At 47.9% G+C, this 19,718-nt stretch overlaps 1 pseudogene; it reads left to right on the top strand.

Annotated features, from left to right (window-relative positions):
- LOC133351852 (phospholipid phosphatase 3-like) overlaps positions 1-19,160 on the top strand; it is a 29,583-nt pseudogene extending 10,423 nt beyond the window's left edge.
- Positions 19,161-19,718: the final 558 nt, after the last annotated feature.

Raw genomic sequence — 19,718 nt, 5'->3', positions numbered from 1 at the left:
AGTTGCTCAAAACGCGAAAGAATGTTTCTTTGTCATATGTGAGTGGAAGAAGATGGGGGATTGGATATCATTAACATCCCCGCAAGATATGGTGCGGTCCACTATGAATGCGAGCACCTGTTGTTCCCCTAGGGGATTTGTTCAGTGCATTGGGATCGTCGCTGTTACTTGTGGCATGTACCATTTATATACTGCGAGAGGAGGGGGGGAGGAGGATTGTAGCTCACATTATCAAGTACCACAGCACTTAAATGTTTTCATTTTTAATTAAGCAAAGAGGTTGTTAAAACAAACGCTTAAGAGCGGATCATGCTTTTTCAATTCCACTCGTGTCGTCGATTATACATTTAACATGACGGAGTTTTGGCATATTCTGAGATGGGAGAATGCAGCCTTTATTTAAATATATATTTAACAAAAACCACACACATACAACATAATTGGCATGCCAATTACCATAGCAACAGTCGCTGCGGAGAAGCACGGTGGATTAAACTTTAGAGAAAGGGGCAGGGTGCTGGAGTAAATCCTGCGCTGGGAGCTGTGGGGTGCAGCTGCATCTGTGGGTGGAGAAAGGCGAATCAGCGCAAGTTAAAGATCCCCCGTATATCTTCTTGGTTCTTTCGGTAAAGGCACGTAGAAGGGAAATACAATAATAAAAATAAAACATAATCAAATAATTCTCACGACGTTTCGGCCACAACGCAAGCAGCCGTCCTCAGGTGAAGAACAGGTCTGTCGGAAAGACAGCGCCCATTCAGACGCTGTCTTCCCGACAGCCCTGTTCTTCACCTGAGGTGAGCTGCTTGCGTTGTGGCCGAAACGTCGTGAGAATTATTTTATTATGTTTTATTTTTTTTATTTTTTTTATTTTCCTTCTACGTGACTTTACCAAAAGAAAGCTTTAAATCGAAATTCCCCGTATAGCCTGGACAGACTTTTGGGGCAAGTATTGCTAAGTGAGCGCTGAATGGAAGTCATGTAGCATGCCAGCATTTATTCAGCGAATCAATGCACAGGCAAAGACAAATATCCCCCGTATAGCATGGACACATTGTTGGGGCAAGTGCCATGCCAGCCTTTATTCACACGAAGACACACACAGATTAGTACGGACGGTACGGTAACATACATACATACAGGCAAAGGTTCCCCATATAGCCTCCATAGACTGTTGTGGAAAGTGCTTCCTTGAACACCTATGTCAAGGTTGGCATGGCACACGAGTAGGGGAGATGAGGGGGTAACCAGCACCATGCCTGACGACCTTTATGTCCTCCGTGCTAATATTTACACACCCTGCACCGCATACTGATTTTAAGGCTGAGTCAACCTAGGCGAGTTCCCCCAAGACAGGTTGAGGTCCAGCTTTCCAACTGATGTCATACGTGCCCAGGAATCAGGTCACCACTCCAAATACGGACATACACACTAATGCGTGTGAACACTAAACAAAGACAAAGAACCCCCATGTAGACTGTTGGGGCAAGTGCTGTTAGCGAGCACCTATGAAGGCAGGCACGGCACACGAGGGGGTTGGTGGCCAACACCACGACCGACCGCCTTTGTCTCCCCAGCGGCGATGATTTTACACACCGCACCAGGTACTCATTTGAGGCTGAGTCGACCCAGGGGAGGCCCAGGACCGGTTCAGATAATCACCAGTGGTGTTGGCCGTGAGCGGGAATCGAACTCGGGTCGCCAGGCTCGTAGCGCAACGCGCTAATCGCTACACCACCGCTCCCCACAATGAACACACACACACGTACACACTGACACACACGTACACACACACACTGACACACACACGCACGTTACGTACGCACAAACACCGGCAGCTTGCGGTTTGGTTGTACGGGTGAAGAGGATGGCCAAGGAAAACAGGGCGAGGGAAAGAGGCCAAACTGCACAGTCAACACAGCTGAGATATAGATGGGCACTGGGTTTTGTATTGAAAAAGCAAGCCCCCCCCCCCTTCTTTGGCTGTTTACACCCCTCCCCCCCTTCCCGAATAGTTGTTTTTGTGCGAGTGTTTGAGGGCACAGCGGTAGCCCGCAGCTATTTCTGAACGCAAGCTGTGGACTGAGTGAGGTGGCAACAGCTACAGAACACCTTTTTTTCTTAGTCCTCACTTCCCAGCAAAGCCAGTGGGGATGGGGCCCTGGGTTGATCATCGTAAGCATTAGCAGGAGCAAAGCGACGATCTCCGTCCGCCGCTGGATGATGATCGATGGACAAGTCGTCGCTGTCTTCCCCGTTCCTGTGACGCATCGATGATGGTCCGTCTAGCGACGCGTCCTGCCCCAAAGCCACCATCCCTGACTTTTTGTTGACAGTTAATTCAGATGTCTGAAAATGGCATCATCTCCAGGATGTGGTCAATGATTAATGGAACAAAGCTAAGACTCTTGTATGCAGTAAAAAATAGACAATAGTGGTCTGCCATTGTTTTATTTTTATTTCTCACGTGAGTTAGACCTGCTGATGTCAAGGCGGTATCCACCCTCGTTTTGGGGAAGTGCGCGTTTCCGTTATTCTGAATTACTTTGTTGGTTTTTAACCGGGCACGGTGCCCACCCCTCCAAGCACTCTTCGTTCTCAACCCTGCTTAGTCACTTAGATTTACAGAGATTGGCGGCATTCCGTGTGATATCGTCTCGGGCCATAGGTACAACGTTAGACCAACTGACGATGACTTTATCATCATGGTGGCCACGGCTCCTGTTGAAGTCACCACACCTTGCTGCCGACGATTACTCCCCTACTACACGTAGCCTCCAAGATATGCCGTAGCAGTCTCCCAACCCCATCTGGTCTGAGGTCTTCCCCTCGGGTAAAGGATTCGTGGAGGGCATGATAAGCCACGGCGTTGAGCTATCATTTTTTGGCCAGGTCTCTTCTGAAGAATAAACTAATAGCTCAGTGGGCTTTATCTGGTAATAGTAACAATATTTTATATATTTTTTGAGTGCTTTGTTTACGTTTCCTATACTTTGCACTCCTATCATGTTTTTGTATTGTTTGTTGTTGTAACGTTCTGACCCTGCACCCCTACTGGACATCTGTGAAAAAGAGAACTTTATAGCTCATCGGATTCCTCCAGTATGAGTTAACATTCTGATTCTGTGAGTCTCGGTAACCGGGCCTCCCCCATCCTGCAATCGTCTTCTTCCTCGGCGATACCCTTTTTTCACTTTTAAAATGAGACGCAAATTTGAATATCTCCCCTCGAAAAAGTAAAATCGGCTGTGTCACTGGGGCACAGCAAACAACAACAACGATAATTATAGCCATGGTAAAAAAAACAAGCAGGTGGATATGTCGGTGAGCTTTTGCTGCCTTTAGTTTTGACGGCGAACCTGGTCCACGTGCGTCTCGGGAGAGGGAGCAGACACGCGGCAGAACCCCCGACGTATAAGGAAACGCAAAGCTTCTCAAACTCCGCTCCATGCCGCAAGCGAATGTGGATACTTTTTAAAGCGAAAATGCGCGGGCTAATTATATGCTTAAAAACAAAGAGCAGGTTTGTTCTTTTGGGTATCCAGTATATATTCATTTTTTTCCATCATATTCGAGGAAAATAATGTATATATTTTGGCCTGACTCGGATTTCTCTGGTGTCACAGTTATTATTATTCATATACATTTGTTATTGATATAGTGGATGTTTTATGCGAGGTGTGGTAGAACGTGGCTGCAAGACAACAATTTGGAAAAATTAGGCTGGTGGGTCACTTTTAGATGGGGCGAGGCAAAGAAAAAAAGAATACAATTTTGGAGATTATGAGAGGGTTTTTATTTTATTTTAATCAAAACGGTTTTTTTCTCCCACCCTCAGCCGCGCTGCCATTCTTGGTCCTGGAGTTGAACCTTCTCCACCCATTCCAGCGGGGGTTCTTCTGCGGCGACGAGAGCATCAGCTACCCATATGAGAAGAGCGAGACGGTGCCCGACGGACTACTGAGCGCCGGGGGATTTCTCATCGCCCTGGCCACTGTAAGGATACACGCGCACACACGCATGCAGACACACGCACATGCACACACGTGGAACCCACGGGTGGATTAACACAGTGGCTTAGGGGAGCTGCAGCCCAGGGACTTGGATTTTAAAGGGCGCGTAAAAAATATTTTGAAACGGAAAAGGTGAAGCCCTGCAATTGCTTGCTCATGCCACTGCTGGCAGAAGAGCCTCCATTCGAGGAACTTCTAGAGAACCCCACCTTGGTCGGACGTCTTAGAAGAGGTGGGATTAACAACCCCAAAAATATGTGATTGCGAGTGATCCTTGCATGCATATTGTGCTCTTGGCATGTAGCGAAATGTCTTGGAGTGCAGGTCCCCTTATTGTCAGCTGTCCCTGTGCAGCACAAGGTGACCCGGCACATGGCTCTGCAATGGATGTTAATCTGCAAGTAGGGAGCGATAATTGTCATGTGAATAAACTATGGGTCATTTTTCAAAGTTGAGCAAATTTGAACTGGGATTGACATTGTATGTTTTTTTTAGTTATGGGGGAAACCAGGAGAACCCGGTGGAAAGCCATGCAGAACAGCGGGAATAGAACCCAGAGCCTGATTGATGTGATGCGGAAGTGTTACCGCGGCACCACGCTGCCACCTCAATAATGGTCGAAATACAACACTGTAGCACTATTAAACCGTATGGGTAAATGGTAATTAACGGTAGAGCTTCACTTTGTATATTACCACCGGTTAGTTGCATGACGACATTGTAATCGTTTAGTTCATTTTAACTTTGAGTTAACTTTACAATTCGTACATCATGGGTGGTGATAATATTAATAATAATTTTCTTTTATATGGCATCATTTATGCAATCAATTATATTATCCAGTTCCATACACAGAAAATACAAAAACAAAGCCACACTATTTAGCAAAAAAAGTTAATATGCAAATAACAAGAAAAAAATACGCATAACAAGAAAAAAATCATCGCAGAGCAAATCTATTTAAATAATTAAATAAATCCGTTCAGTATCCATACCCCAGACCACGATCCCAACATTTCGCCAGATTTTGGAGAACCTTGACTGGAGGGGTGGTGGAGTGGCCAAAAAGTTACGGGCCAGTTGGACAATAATGTAAATGCCAATTTCCAGCATATGGTGGTAAAACAGTCGAGGGCAGGCATTGAATATACACAGTAGGCCTCCCTGCCCCCAAACTATAACAACCCTGGGCCGCTATAAAACTTAATCAGACCAGACCCTGCACACACCCTCTGTGTCTTAGCTTGGTGCGGCCCACACTGTGTGAGTCGACGTACAACAGCAGGCGGCGGGGGGTGGGGGCGTGTGTAATTGAACCCTTTCCCGTTCCGATGATGGTACGTGTACGTCATTGTAACGAAACCGAAATAAAAACTCTAATAAAATAACTTTATCGGTACCGAGGCTCCTACAAGGCAATGCGGGAGGGCGCGTGGCACAGTTTGTTGCCAGCTACTGTAGAGCACGGTCGTGTCGCTACAGTTCCCTGCGGTGAGTACCATGTCTTTGAAAACAATGGCGCTACGTCTCTCTAAATAAAACCAACACTGAGCCGTTTATGCGTTTCGAGATTGAGAGGTGAAAGGGAACCCCCCCCCCCACCCTGCAACTTGCAGACGTCTCAGAATGGGAGAAAGGGTTAATTCTGCTGCTGTGGTGCATTGCGATCGAGTGAGCTCTCTGCGGTGCACCTGTAGATACCAGGAGGCAGCTGTGGGAACCAGACCAATTTTAAATTGGTGACCATGGCGAATCTAAAATTGGATGTGGGGCAGCGTGTGTGTTGCCAAAAAAAAATCTGCAGTCGGTATTGGGTGGGGGAAGGGGGTGCAAGCGGGAGATCATTGGATAGTGGCACATGGGTGTGGGATGATCGCCGTGGCCCAGGGCTGCTGGGGGAACTCTTTTATGGTTAGAACTGTCGTCGGTTTACACTGCACCAGATGTGACGTTGGCTGTCGGCGACCCCATGGCTCTCCGTCCGTGTGAACCAGCAAACACCACACTGTTGTCCTCCCCCCGCCCTGCCCGCACCGCCGATGAGCGCAGTTGGCTACGTACGGTGCGAAATAAGTTCAACGTACATATATACATTGGGGGGCAGTTCCATAGTTTAAAGACGGACGTTTAGGATACTTTGCAGCGGAGCGGTGGCGCACTGTGTCAGCGCATTGCACTCTAAAACCAGACGCGTGCGCTTGATTCCTCCCAGCTGTAACTAATACCAGTGGCGAGTGATATCTAGACTGGGCCCGAGGCTTCCTCTTTCCGATCATCAACCTGCACTCTTCGGCATGGTGAAGTCTCGTCAAGTCAACCCCCATGACCTGTGCAGGCGTGGAGAGGTGCTCATCCAGCAGTGGACTGACAAAGGGCGAAACAAATATTTTCCTTAACATTTTTTATGGTAACAGACACTCATCGCAATCGAAAACATTATTGATATTTTTTTTATACTATAAGTGGTGACGTACGGTCAACCAACCACGATTGAGAGGCATGACTGAGGCTTTCATCCAGTAGTAGATTGACAATGTACGTAGGTGAGGATGAACCTCTTTGTAGAGCTGCCACTTCACATGAATGGTAACCACGGTTCACGTATCGCCACGCGGTAACTACAGTTCATTTACCGCCACGCGGTAACCAGTCTACGTACCGCCACGCACAGGTGATTGGGGGCGAGCTGTATGCCACCTGTTCTTCCTCCTCCTCCTTATCGTCACCATCTTTTCTTCTGTTCCTCCATCTCGTCCACCCACTCATCATGATTCTCCCTCCACCCTCCTCACCTCCGCCAATAATTCTCGTCCTCCACCTCGTCGTCCTCGCCCTCCCCACGCAGGTGATCGGGGGCGAGCTGTGCGCCGCCTGCTGCCTGGGCCACCGTTGCTCCCCCGTGCTGAAGAGGGGCGGCTCGCTGCCCGGCGCTCTCTACCGCACGCTGGGCGCCTTCCTCTTCGGCTGCGCCGTCAACCAGTCGCTCACGGACGTCGCCAAGTTCTCGGTGGGCCGGCTTGCGGCCGCACTTCCTGGACGTGTGCAAGCCCGACCGCGCGCCTCTACAACTGCTCCGAGGGCTACATCACTAGGGACGTGTGCACGGGGGACCCGGCCGTCATTCACCGAGGCCAGGTACGGTCATCATCGACGGTGGGTGTTTGGAGTAAGGGAACTGCTGTCGCAAAATACTTGGGAGATGGGTCATCAGAAATAGTTTTAAACGATCGATTACTCTTAACCGGCCATCGTTTCAATAATGCAAATGATGGGATTGTCACGAAGATGGCCGGGCGAAAAAGTATCAGCTGCATTCTCCAATGCGTGCCGCTGAATGGGGAGGTGATGGGCAGGGCTTTGGTGAGGTCGGCATCATCAGCCCTGTAGCGGTTAGCAGCGCAGCCCTACAAACCCGGCGACCCGAGTTCGATTCCCGCTCACGGCCAACACCAGTGCTGATTATCTGAACCGGTCATGGGCCTCCCCTAAATCTAGTCAGCGTCAAATGAGTACCTGGAGTGGTGTGTAAACATCACCACTAGGGAGACAAAGGCGGCCAGGGCATGGTGATGTCCATCCACCCCCTCGTGTGCCGTGTCGGCCCTTCGTAGGTGTTCGCAAACAGCAATTGCACAACAGTCTGTTAAGGATATAGGGGGGTTCTTTGTCTATGTCTTTGTGTGTGTGGGAACATCGAATCACATGAAACCTCTGCTGTTGAGGTTGGCTGCAGTCCTCCAAATGGGTGTGAGCAGTCACGTGTCGAGGGCCAGCATTACTTAAATATTTTCAAATTTCAAATATCGTCACGCTCAAAATAAACAATGTAGCTGCGATCATTGGCAACGCTCACAATTCAAACATTAATGAGATTTTTCTTGTAAGTGAGTGTTATTATTTTGGGGTAGAAAAATGTGAAAGTTGCCATTTGGAGGCCAGATGTGTGGAATGTGCCTGTGCGTGTGAATGCGAGTCAATTGCCATCATTCCACTGCAAAGCCAAGGGCCCCCCTCTTTCTAAGAAATGATTTGTTATTAATTTTTTTAATAATAATAAAATAATAATTATCCTTGAGCTAATCACCGCTGGATGAAGGTCTCCAAAAGTTGTCACCATCCCTCATGCAATAATTATCTATGCTCTTAAGCCAGGAAAGTTCGAGTCACAAGTCTCTCTGCTCCTAGAGGGCCCAGCAATGGGACATTTGGCCATTTACAAAAGTGAGAGTTCGGCTTCATGTGGGAGAAAACCCGACGCACACCCGAGGAGAATCGCACCACACATACCAGAAAGGGCCACAGAGATCTCCGCACAGATACATTGAGTCTGCGGACAGACTAAATCCGCGCTGAGTGGACCATATCTATCTCCTGGCCAGATCACAGCCCAGAGGGCATGGGAGTTTCACAGATATGTGACCCACGAGCCCTTGACCCCAAGCGCTACATTAACAGAGCTGGATTGCATCACAGTGGGGTCACCCACACTTTACCTCATCCCAAGTGAATTGGCGATTGACTCACCACAATGTTTTGCCCCAAGTGGGGTTCTTTGTGTACATTCGTGTGTGCCTGCGATTAAAGCGCCCTGAGTGTGCCTGATATTGTCAGGCATCAGAAGCCAAGACGAGCACTATGGGAAACTGCTTATGATTAACATGTGTTGTAGGCTTGGGCTGTGTGAGGGTTCCACAGGGCCAGTAGATGGTACCGTGGCAGTAGTGGGTTTGATGTGCAAGCAGATATTGTCCAATCAGCTGTTGAGTAAATCCATCTGTGTGGAGGCTTGAGCGTGTCCCATGTGAAGCCAAACAAAAAAAAAACTCCTCGTTGATGCAGTTGGCCAAGCAGCCCAATGTGGCACGACCCACCTGAAAACGAGTCTTGAGACTCAGTGAATTTTCTGACTTAATAGTTTTGCAGAGCTAATATATTCTATCCTGTGTATGAGGAAGTGGAGGTGAATTGTTTGTATTTATTAAAGCTTAGCTTTTAAAATATTTTAAAATGGACATTGGGATACATATAACATGTATAACTGCTTTACATTAAATTAAGCCGAAACATTAATCTCTATGTTAATTACTTTGAGAATTATCTGCAGAGGTTTGTGTAAATAAACGATCACCATCAACCTTTAGACAGGAATTCTGATTAGCACGTACGAAATAAGTTCAACATGCAGTACATTTGTTTATTTTCTGTTAACGCCTGCCTGTTTATTTTCAACTCGCAGAAAATCCTTCTACTCTGGCCACGCTTCCTTCTCTATGTACACCATGGTGTTTCTGGCTGTGAGTATCGCAAATATTCGCACACTCACTGTGACATGGATTTACACCGAAAGTAACGCTTAAATGCTTCGGCTTCTCGTATCACATCTCTCATCTCACTTCATCCATTCTGATGCCCTGCTAGAGTCTTGCCGAGGGGAACCCCCCCAATCGCCCCACCCCCGCCACCACCCCACCAGCGAAAGCTTTCCCCTGTGCTACAATGTGGCCACGTGACACTATTCCGCTAGCCGCGGAACACTCACAATTACAAAACTGCCAGGCAAAGTCCGACTCAAAAGTCTCCACATGCAAAAATGAGAATCGGGGGGAAGCCCAGAGCCATTGGTGGAAATTCCACATTCCCATGGCAGGCAGGTGATCGTTTTGTCCCATTGGATGACCTCTTAAATTCCTGCAGTGTCATTTATCAACCATGATCTGCAAACTGTTGGCTGAAGGGCTCCCCAAGCCGCCACCGTCTGTCGCAGACCTGCATGTAGCGTGACCCGGAGTTCCGTTGACGGCTCCACGGCCGACTTTCGGTGGGCGAGCGGCATCTGTGGGCCGGTTACACGAAATACGTGACGTCGCTTTCCTCTCAGTCTGCAATGCTAACGGCGCGTGTGAACTAAGTGAAACGGTTAACACTCGTGGAACGTTACGCGACGGGGTGGCTGAACCCCCTGGGAGGGACCCGGTTGCATCGCAGTCGAACCCACGCTACTACGGTTGTCGTTTTAGGAGGCCGTGCCCCGGTAAAACGTTGGCACGGCAGCTAAAACAACTCACTAAATGGGTGGGGCGCAGGCGGCCGGGCGGGCGGGCGGGCGGGCGGTGCGGTGCGATGAGGCTGCGGAAAAGAAATGAATGAGAGGAACCTCTGCCCACTGCCATCTCGCGCCGGCACTCTTCCGCCCGTCCCTCCCTAACGTCCTGTTGCGGAAAAGGGAAAAAAAAAATTTGCACGGCAACAATTCCCACACATACTCAGATGTTGAGGTTGGCACATATCCTGGGACGGCGTGTAAGTAGTGCTAGGACCTTTGGCTGAGATCGGATAAAATTAAATAACGTTTTAAACTTATGTTATATATACATCCGTGCATCCATGCTATGTATCTCAATGTAAATCGATACTTTATTTTGTGAGTTTTACAAATGGATATCTATATATGTATGAAACGCACGGTGCGGAGCGGGGATGAAATGGTTAGCACATTGCGCTATGAACCCGTTGACCCGAGTATGAATCCTTTCCATGACTAATATTTGAACCAGTCCTGGGCACGCCCTTAATCAGCTCACACAGACCAGTATGGTAAAATATGGTCTAACAACCCGGATGACTGATTTGACAAAGGGTTGTTAAGTACTTCAATTTGATGTTCATATAATAAACAAGATACCGAAATAGTGGATTGAGTTGGTAGTGGTATAAAGTACGCATGTGTTAAATGCATTACTGCTGTGTTTAATGCATACGTCATTCTTTATTTAAGTGCATAGAACAAAAAAACAAAGGGAGTTAACTTTAATTAACTTTAAAAACAAACATTCAAAATAAAAGCAAACAAAACTGCTTGCCAAATGAATAAAACTAATTTACGCAAACAAACACAACTATAATCTCCTGCAGCCAGGTTTAAATGAGCCCTAAGTTACGCAGACAACGAATACGATTAACAAAAAAACATTGTAAACGGACTACTTTACAAACCTTCGGCGGGTAAGCTTCTACATTCTTAGCCCACCGCCAACGCAGGTTCTCAGGTTTTATTGGAAGCTGAGCCTCAGTAAGAGGTGACACATATCCCTGGCCACGCTCCACTAAGCAGGACAGTGTCGTCAACGCTGGCCCAAGTCGAGGGTTTTCCCAGACCTTGCGTCTGAGTGACCTTCCCTGCCTTCGAACGGACACGCTCAAATATTTACGATACGCAGGAAAAACATATTTTGCACCCAGCTTGATAGGCGCCCCGCTCCTGGTGTCCGCACCCTTCCCCGTGACTCACGCTGGTGCGTAAGGGGGTGAGTCTCGGGCCCGTGTCTTCTGAGTCACGGCTAGGCTATGGCACGGCCTCTATCGCTCGTGGCTCGGCTCGGGCTTGAGCCGCTCGGTTGCTTCCCAAGACGCGTGAGAGCAAAACTGTCTTGGTCTGGCATGGCTGGGACCAACTCAAGTTAGGCGCATGGCTTTGAGCTGACTCGCTTGAGCCAGAGCCAAGCCGAGCTGTGACTAAGAGAAATGGGCCTCGGGCTGTGCGCAAAGGCCAATGCTGTAACCCAGTACACCACAGCAGGATAGCGTTGGCCTGGGCGCCTACTGGCATTCACCACAATCGGCGATCTGTGACCACTGCGAACTAGCTCGCTGGCACTGTCTCGGAAAGAGCTTCACTCGCATCCACGCGTAAAGGCTGCGCCATAGATGAATAAATAAAAATCACGGTTGGTTGATTGGCAGCCCATCATGCCTCTGGAAGGTGGTAATATATGGACCACTTTGGAGAGAGTCAGCAGTGGTTATTCTCTAGATCTCAACTGGCCCATGTCATCGGTAGGAATGCGAAATTTCCACCACTGGGCTCACGGCCACCAAATAACGTGGAGAGGCGCTCTGAGGTTCGGCTCACTGCTGCCAAGCGACCTATGTACGTGGCCAATCCTTTGTCAGTCCACTGCTGGATGAGGGCCTCCCCACCCTGCGGGTCGTGGGGGTTATTTGACCGCACATTACCACGACGGTCAGTGCACGTTGGCCAAAAGCAGGGAGCAAAGATGTGGGGGAACATAATTGCAGCATCACAACGGATTTTGCCACAGTGTGGTTGGCTACGAATGGTGCGAAAGAAGTTCAACATACATACAACATACGTGATATCATCATCAAAAAGCCGATGACCAAATCTCCCAGAATACATCCGGTCTCATCAGATCTCAGATGCTAAGTAGGGCGCATGCTAAGCAGCCGCAGCAAAGTCCATAAGTTGTACCGTACTATGATGCTCCAGCGTCTATGTTTCCCAGCATTCCGCACTGAAGTACTCCTTACCCGCATTTAGCGCAGAGAGCCCCTCATCCAACAGTGCATTCACACATAGCCATGCACGTTCGTGTACATCATCATCAGCAACAGCTGGTGGCCTCATCTATCACTCGGCATGTTCCATCGGCTGTGTGCCTTACTGTGCCATGTGTGTAACGATGTGACGTGTGTGACACGTGCCATGTGTGTAATGAAGTGTGATGTGTGTGCGACACGTGCCGCCCTCGTAGCTGTACGTGGAGTCTCGCCTGCGCTGGCGCGGCGCACGCATCCTGCGTCCGCTGCTGCAGTTCGTGCTGCTGCTGGTGGCCGTGTTCGTGGGGCTGTCGCGCCTCTCCGACTACCGGCACCACTGGAGCGATGTGCTCGCCGGGTTCTGTGCCGGGGCGGCCGTCGCCATATTTACGGTGAGCGGCGGAGATGACGGCGGCGTCGATCGCTCGCTTTGTGCGCTGCTGAGCCGAGCCGAGTGTCGGATCGCCAGATTTGAAGATTGTCGTCATCGTTTTTTTTTGTATCTAGATTGAAAGCTCATTTCTTTGTAACTGCTTTTTGTGTTTAAATTTTGTTTTCCTTCCCCCGCACCTTTGATTAGCACGGTTGGCTATGTACCATGTGAAAGAAGTTCTACATACACGTACATTGTTATCATCTGCAGCAGCGCCAAAAGTAGTAGCAGAAGCAGCAACAGCGGAATCAGCAGCAGCAGCAGCACAATTCTCGTCGTTTCCAGCACGAGCAGCCCCTCCACTTACCAGCACCAACGCCGTCGTTCGTCATCAGTAGCAGCAGCTGCAAAACCACCACCACCACCACCACAATTCTCGTCATCTCCAGCGCTATTACCCCCACCAATACTACCACCCCAGTCATCAACATTATCATCGTCAAGAGCAGCAGCTGCCACCCAATCACCTTCTTTGTCATTGTTGTTATCATCATTAGCAGCTGCAGGAGCTACATCAGCAGGCATCAGAAACAACAGCAACATCACCACAACCATTCCCATAAACACCATTACCAACACCACCTTAATCATTATCACCATCCTTATTGTCACTCGCCCTCATCTTTACGACCATAATCATCCCCATTTTTTAAGATCACAATCATCCGTTCTGTTTCTGCCGCCTGTGGAAGACTGCACTGCTTCCATGCCGTGCAGCCGCAGTTGGGCTGACCTGAGCCCTTCGCTCTGCTCCGCTATACCCCCTCCACCCCCCCAACTCCTGCCTTATCGTGCCCTTTCTCTCTCTCGGCTATCGGCTCCGCTGTTAGCCGGAGCGCCGTCCGTCTCTTGAGCAACTTGACCTGCTCAAGTCGGCATGTTTTTCTTGTTAGCTGCAAAGACGGGGGCGCCCGCATACCCCTGCCAAGCGCCGTTACCGCACCTAAATATATACGAGGCTCCCCACGCGGCCTCGCGCTCCGTGCGGTTATTTCGGCTGCGTTTCCAGAGGCCAGGAAAGAATGGCCTCGCGGGGGGTGGGAAGTTTCAATGGAGATGTGGTGAGGTGGGAGCGATGTGGACAGAAATAGAGAGATATTGAGAGGGGAAGGAGAGCGATTCAGACTCGATAGCGATGAGAGAGATCAATCAGCTGCTGAATTTTAATTACCTTGCTATGTTTATAAGGCTTTGAATTTGAGATGAAATGTGATGCACCCCTAATTTGTTGTGAAATCTGGGCCCCCTGAATTTGCCTGGGGCCCTAAGCATTTACTTGGTTTTCTTGTGCCTAGCACCACCCCTGACCGCTGGCTATGAGCAATGCTGCTCCTCCTGTTGTTGAATCTATTCCACACAAACGAAAGTGGGCCCAGAAAGGCTAACCTGTGATTCCATTTTTTCATTGCACGTTGCCGGACATTTTTTGTTTCACGTAAAGTCTGCAATACGTATTATTTTGCGTTCGGCTACAGCCAAACCTTTTGTTTTTTTCTTATTCAACAAAAAACATTTGCTTCCTCGTGCCACTGCTGGCGGAAGGACCTCCACCACAGGGAGCTCGAAAGGGCCCCTCAAGGGCCTACTCTTCTGCACGAACCGTAATAAAAAATAGCAAGAAAAAAACGTCTACAAAATGTATTGCCAGTCGCTTATTGCCGTTTATCTTTTGTAACCGGCAGGTGGTGAGGGTGTCGGGCTTGTTCGAGGCGAGGGACGCCGAGGAGAAGGACGGGAGCGAGTTTGGCGACCGCCACAAGTACGTGAACGAGGACATCGAGATGGGCGGCGTGGAGACCTGCAACGGGCACCCGGTGGAAGCGTCGTGAGGGCTCGCAGCCCAACGCACGAGGACGCACGGCACCGCGACGACGCGCGCCACCTCAACGCACAACGTCTCAACGCGGGGACCCGACGGCGCTCGCGCTGGAACACCGGAGCCGCTCTTCGTTTCGGTCTACTGCTGGGCCCGGTCGGTGATAGGGGGTTGCCACCTGCCCGGGTGTTTTCTCCCCCGGATTGACCTCCTTCTTGAGGTTGCCGTACTCTCTGGATCTTAAGTCATACGCTCCCTAAATTGTGTCAATTACAATTATACAAATCTGGTCGCACGAACCTACCCGGATTGTAAGATGCACGCCCAACCTTTGCGTCGTAAATATAGAGGGGGAAATGTGCGTCTTATAATCCAGAGACATTTGTAGCCATCTTGGGAAATCTATAGGTCTGCCCGGGACATTAAAATTCCCACCGTTTGTCCGCTGTGTAATAACAATTATAATACACCACTCACGACAATGCATCTTCATGTAGTGCTGCCCTCTTCTGGCGTTTGTGACGTACTCTGCGCATGATACGTCTTACTTTCTGTTGGTACCACGGAGGTGGTAACCCAGTCAGCGACCTCGAAAATATTTCCACAGTCGGCATACGGCATCCAGTATAGCTCTCGTGATGGATGTAGCTGCTAGGCAGACACCACCTGTTCCAGTGTACCAACAAGGTATAAAATATTGAGTGAAAAATTAAGCCCTGGCTACAGCACCCAAACCTGTCGCTGGATTGCCTACGCCATCAATGCGGCAAATGCTTAAGCTACAGCCCACCAAGAATGTGTATTTGTGTACAATAGTGAATTCGGTGTGTAAGTGTGGTGTATTTAGTGTGTGTGGAGAGTTCATGTAGTGGTTAGAGCACTGCACTACAGACCTGGCAACCCGAGTTCTAATTCTTCTCGCAGCCAACATTTGGTGACCAATATCTGAAGTGGGCTGGGGCCTCCAAGGTCGACTCCGCCTTCAATGAGTACCGAGTGCGGTGTGTAAACATCACCACTGGGGAGACAAAGGCGGCCGGGCGTAGTGCTGGAAACCCACCCCCCTCGTGTACCATGCCGGCAGGCCTTAATATATGTGCTCGCTAACAGCACTTGTTCCAAACGGTCTGCTAAGGCTATACGGGGGTCTTTGTCTTTATTGTTTGTGTTCCGTGTGCACACGTATTATTTACGTTACGAGGTCCTGCCTATGAATTGGATCAGCAAATCTGCTTCATCGCTGCCACTGGGACACCTCTGCCATGGGTTAGCGACTATTTTTCTATTGCGTTGAGATTATCTGCTGCGATGCCATCGACTAAACCTGCACAAAGATAAATACACCGCATTGGTTGTGCAGAATGTGCATAGCTCTACACTTCTCTGAGCTTTCCCTGCTTTATTTATTTTTAAGACGGCGACTTTTTTAGCGTCATAGCAAGCATTCGAACTTTTAACGAAACGTGCAATCCATGGTGTACACGGTTAACATTTGTGTGTTTTACGACACAGCGAGGGTAAGGTGGCTTCCCTGCACGCAATAACGTTAACTGTAGAGCAGTGCTTGGCCAGGCTTTACGAATAAAAAAAACACACACCTCCAAAATGTGTTTTTTTGGCTGGGCCGTTATAAACGCGCATACAAAAGGACGCGTGATCAAAAGGTCAGAGGTAAGAGGCCCAAGGCGGTCAGAAGGGCAGAGGTAAGGGTGCCTGGAATTGGTGTCTACGCCTCTGTCCTGCCCTCTGACCCCAAAAACCTCCTCACTCTTCCCTCCTCCATCTCACGCCAACCCCAGCTGTTATTCTGGTTCTTAAAAGCGGGGAATGCTGCCGGGATAATAACAGCAGCAGCTGCCGCTTTGTCGACTGCTGGCAGCGTTGGTCGACTGGACTTATGCTGCCTCCTATGGTTAAAGCTGTGTGCGGTTGGGAGATTTGTTTTTCTCTCTCTCTCTTATGGCGATAATGGGCGATACGAGAACATTGCCTTCTTTGGGTGAAGTAGCTGGGGCATTTTGTGTTTGTTCGGGAATGCTGTGCTTCGTTTTGTATTCAACGTATGGGAACACCCACTGCTGCTGTTATGATCTCCACTGTTTGTTCCTGAGAATATTTCTTTTCAGTGAACCCACGTAAGCGGATCTTACAAACACATGACATTTATAAATATATTTTATCGAACATATTTTACCTTTTTATTTAAGAATAAACTATTAAGCAACAATTATTTTTATGCATGTTATTATCCATTTTTTAAATATATATATTTTTACAGCTAAACATTTTCTTTGGAGGTGGAGTGGTGGCGCAGTGGTTAGCGTACAGCACTGTTAACCCCATGGTCTGAGTTGGATTACCTGCCACGGCTAACATCAGTGACAAGTGAAATCTGAAATAGTCCTGCTCCCCCTCTTCCAACGAATACCAAGCCGCACTATCCAGCATGGTGAAGTATGGTGAAACTACCCCGACAGGCTACGTGCCTGGCGTGTGAAGGTCCTCATCCAGCAGCGGATTGACAAAGGGCACAAAATTATTTTACTTTTATTTATTTTCATTGGAAACAGACATTCATCTCAAAATACATAACTTAAATGTTATATGTTCCATTCTGTGTATATATATATATAAAACACGCAAAATATTATTAAAATTCCTTTGTGGTGTCCAAATACTCCTCACCGCATGGTAGTTGCTGTGCTGTGCTGTCAAAATTAACGCGCGTGAGTGTGTGTCTTGAAAGTGGTGGAAGAGTGGTCAGCACCCACAGTGTAGGGGATAACACTCAAAATCTGCTACACATAGCATGTTGTCAACCTACTTGCTGCACTGCGTTATACACTTTGCTGCCTTGAAGTTGTGCACGTCACGATCCCTATGTGAGCCACCGACCATCACGTGCAAGCCGCTTGAGTGTATTAGAAGATGCATAATTTTCCACCCACTATAAAACTTGATTTAGCGGCGAGCTTAGTATTTCATTCCAGTGTTCATGGTTTTGGTAATGCCCCAAAGCCACCAACTGTGTTGCACAACAGCTTCAAACCTTTATCCTTGGCCATTTCACATTGTCGAAGAAGTAGCTTTAGAGATGGCAAGTGGCACTTAATATTATCACTTCTAATCACTTTAAATGTCTGATAAAAAAAATGTTCTATGGCCATAATTGCACTGATAAATCTAAACGGAAGGATATTCATGCTGGAATGACCATCTATGATATATATATGTTTAGTCAAAATAAAACGTTAAAAAACTAACTCGATATAGCCCAGCGGATATGTAATACATATTTTAGCAACTGAGCCTTTGGGGATGCAAGTGTGTAAGTTGTCAACTAAAATTATGCTCTGAACATGAACCCACATCATACAATGTCTACATTTGCAGACTTTGATCCTTGTCTCGCTAAATGCATGAATCTTGAACATATCTGCCTAGCTAATGTACCTCTTATTAATACATACAATACTTTTGAAGTGTGCACCGGTGTCATCATTGGATGTGCGTTCTTAAGAGGTGTATTGAGCGCTGGTCACGGTGACGATGATGAAGTGAGACAGATGCGTTGAATTACGGATAACTGGTCCGTGTGATTTCGTGTGCAAAGAGAACGGGCTGTGGAAATAGACCTCGCAGAACTGTGTCTGAGACCTCCTCAAGTGACTTTTGAATCCACGTTTGGTTGTTCTCATTAGGATCTCGAACATGGCCTGGAGAAATGTGTACAAACCTGTATCGGACGATCTGGATCCAGCACGGAAGTCGGTATGGCCAGATGCTCGTTTCAGAAATAGTTTTAGGAAATATTTACTTTGGCGAACGCCCTGTGTACAAAACACCTAAACAGGTGTCCTGTCTGAGGCTGGCCCTCGAGATTTTAAAATAATCTAACCACCAATTACCCAGCCTTATAATCCCACGTAGACTTAGCAGCTTCTGTTGCTAATTTATGATGTAATTACGCATTGTCAATGTTTGCATTGTTCGAATGTTGCTATCCTTGTGTTTTGCATTTAGCAATTTTTAAACGACTGCTATTTGTAGCTTTGGTGCTGACGTTATTAATACAAAACCATTTTACAATAAATACAACATAAATTAATGGATGCGGTTTACCCATGCTTTTCTTTTGAATATTTTTTGTATCTTCGCGTTTAATGCAATCTCCGGATAAGACGCTCCGGAAAGTAAGACGCACCCCAGCCTCGTGCCACGGTGCCAATAAAGATCCACACATAGAGTAAGATGCATCCTAGTAGCAACAGACTTTTGGGTGCTTTTAGCGAGCACCTATGTAGGCCGGCACGGCACACGAGGGGGTGGGTGGCCAGCAACCACGCTGAGACCTCAAGATAATCGTCACTGGTGTTGGTGGCCGTGAGCGGGGAATCAAACTCGGATTATTAAGTCACACCACCGACATTCCCTTTATAATACAGGAGGGGGAAAAGTGCGACTTATAATCCAGAGAATACACTTGATTGTGTTTAGCCTGTTACTTTGTGGTGGCATTGCCAGCCTTGTATGTCTATCTGTTGCTTTGTGCAATGAGCCACATCGCAACATGGCTAATTGCAGAAAGTCGAAATTTAAAGTCATCTTTATTATTCTCTCAGGGATTTATCCTCCAACCACGTGAAGGGCCCTTTGAGAATTGTGCTGATTGAAAACATTGAGTGAGTTTTAGATACATTGAGAAATAAATGACATTCCGCAAACAAAAGAAGTGTAATTATTTATTTATCCAGGAAAGCTTCACCGAGTTCCGTGTGAATTCTCGCAGATCTATAAACACAATAACAACCCAATATCCTGTACAAAGAAACGTGCAAATAAATAAACACTCCGTATCCATTCGTTTGACCCATACAATGCACAAAGGGCTGTAAATTAACTGAAACATCATTACAGTTGGTAACCTCGGCCCGAATGCACTTGATCTCAACGGATCTTGTCAACCCAAGCACGATGGTGCGTTGATGGCGAACCATCATGCATTGTCAGCAGAGGCCAGTGCAGCATAATTCATTGTTATACTGTACTATGATCCAACATCTATGCTCCTCGCACCGATTCACGTGGCGATGCAGTACGGTAAAACAACCTGCACGAA

Source organism: Lethenteron reissneri, chromosome 39 (assembly GCF_015708825.2).
Source record: "Lethenteron reissneri isolate LAM-NWPU_2019-01 chromosome 39, ASM1570882v1, whole genome shotgun sequence".
NCBI classification, from domain to species: Eukaryota; Metazoa; Chordata; class Hyperoartia; order Petromyzontiformes; family Petromyzontidae; genus Lethenteron; species Lethenteron reissneri.
Note: the sequence above shows the minus strand (reverse complement) of the source record. Positions and strands in the feature narration are given on the sequence as shown.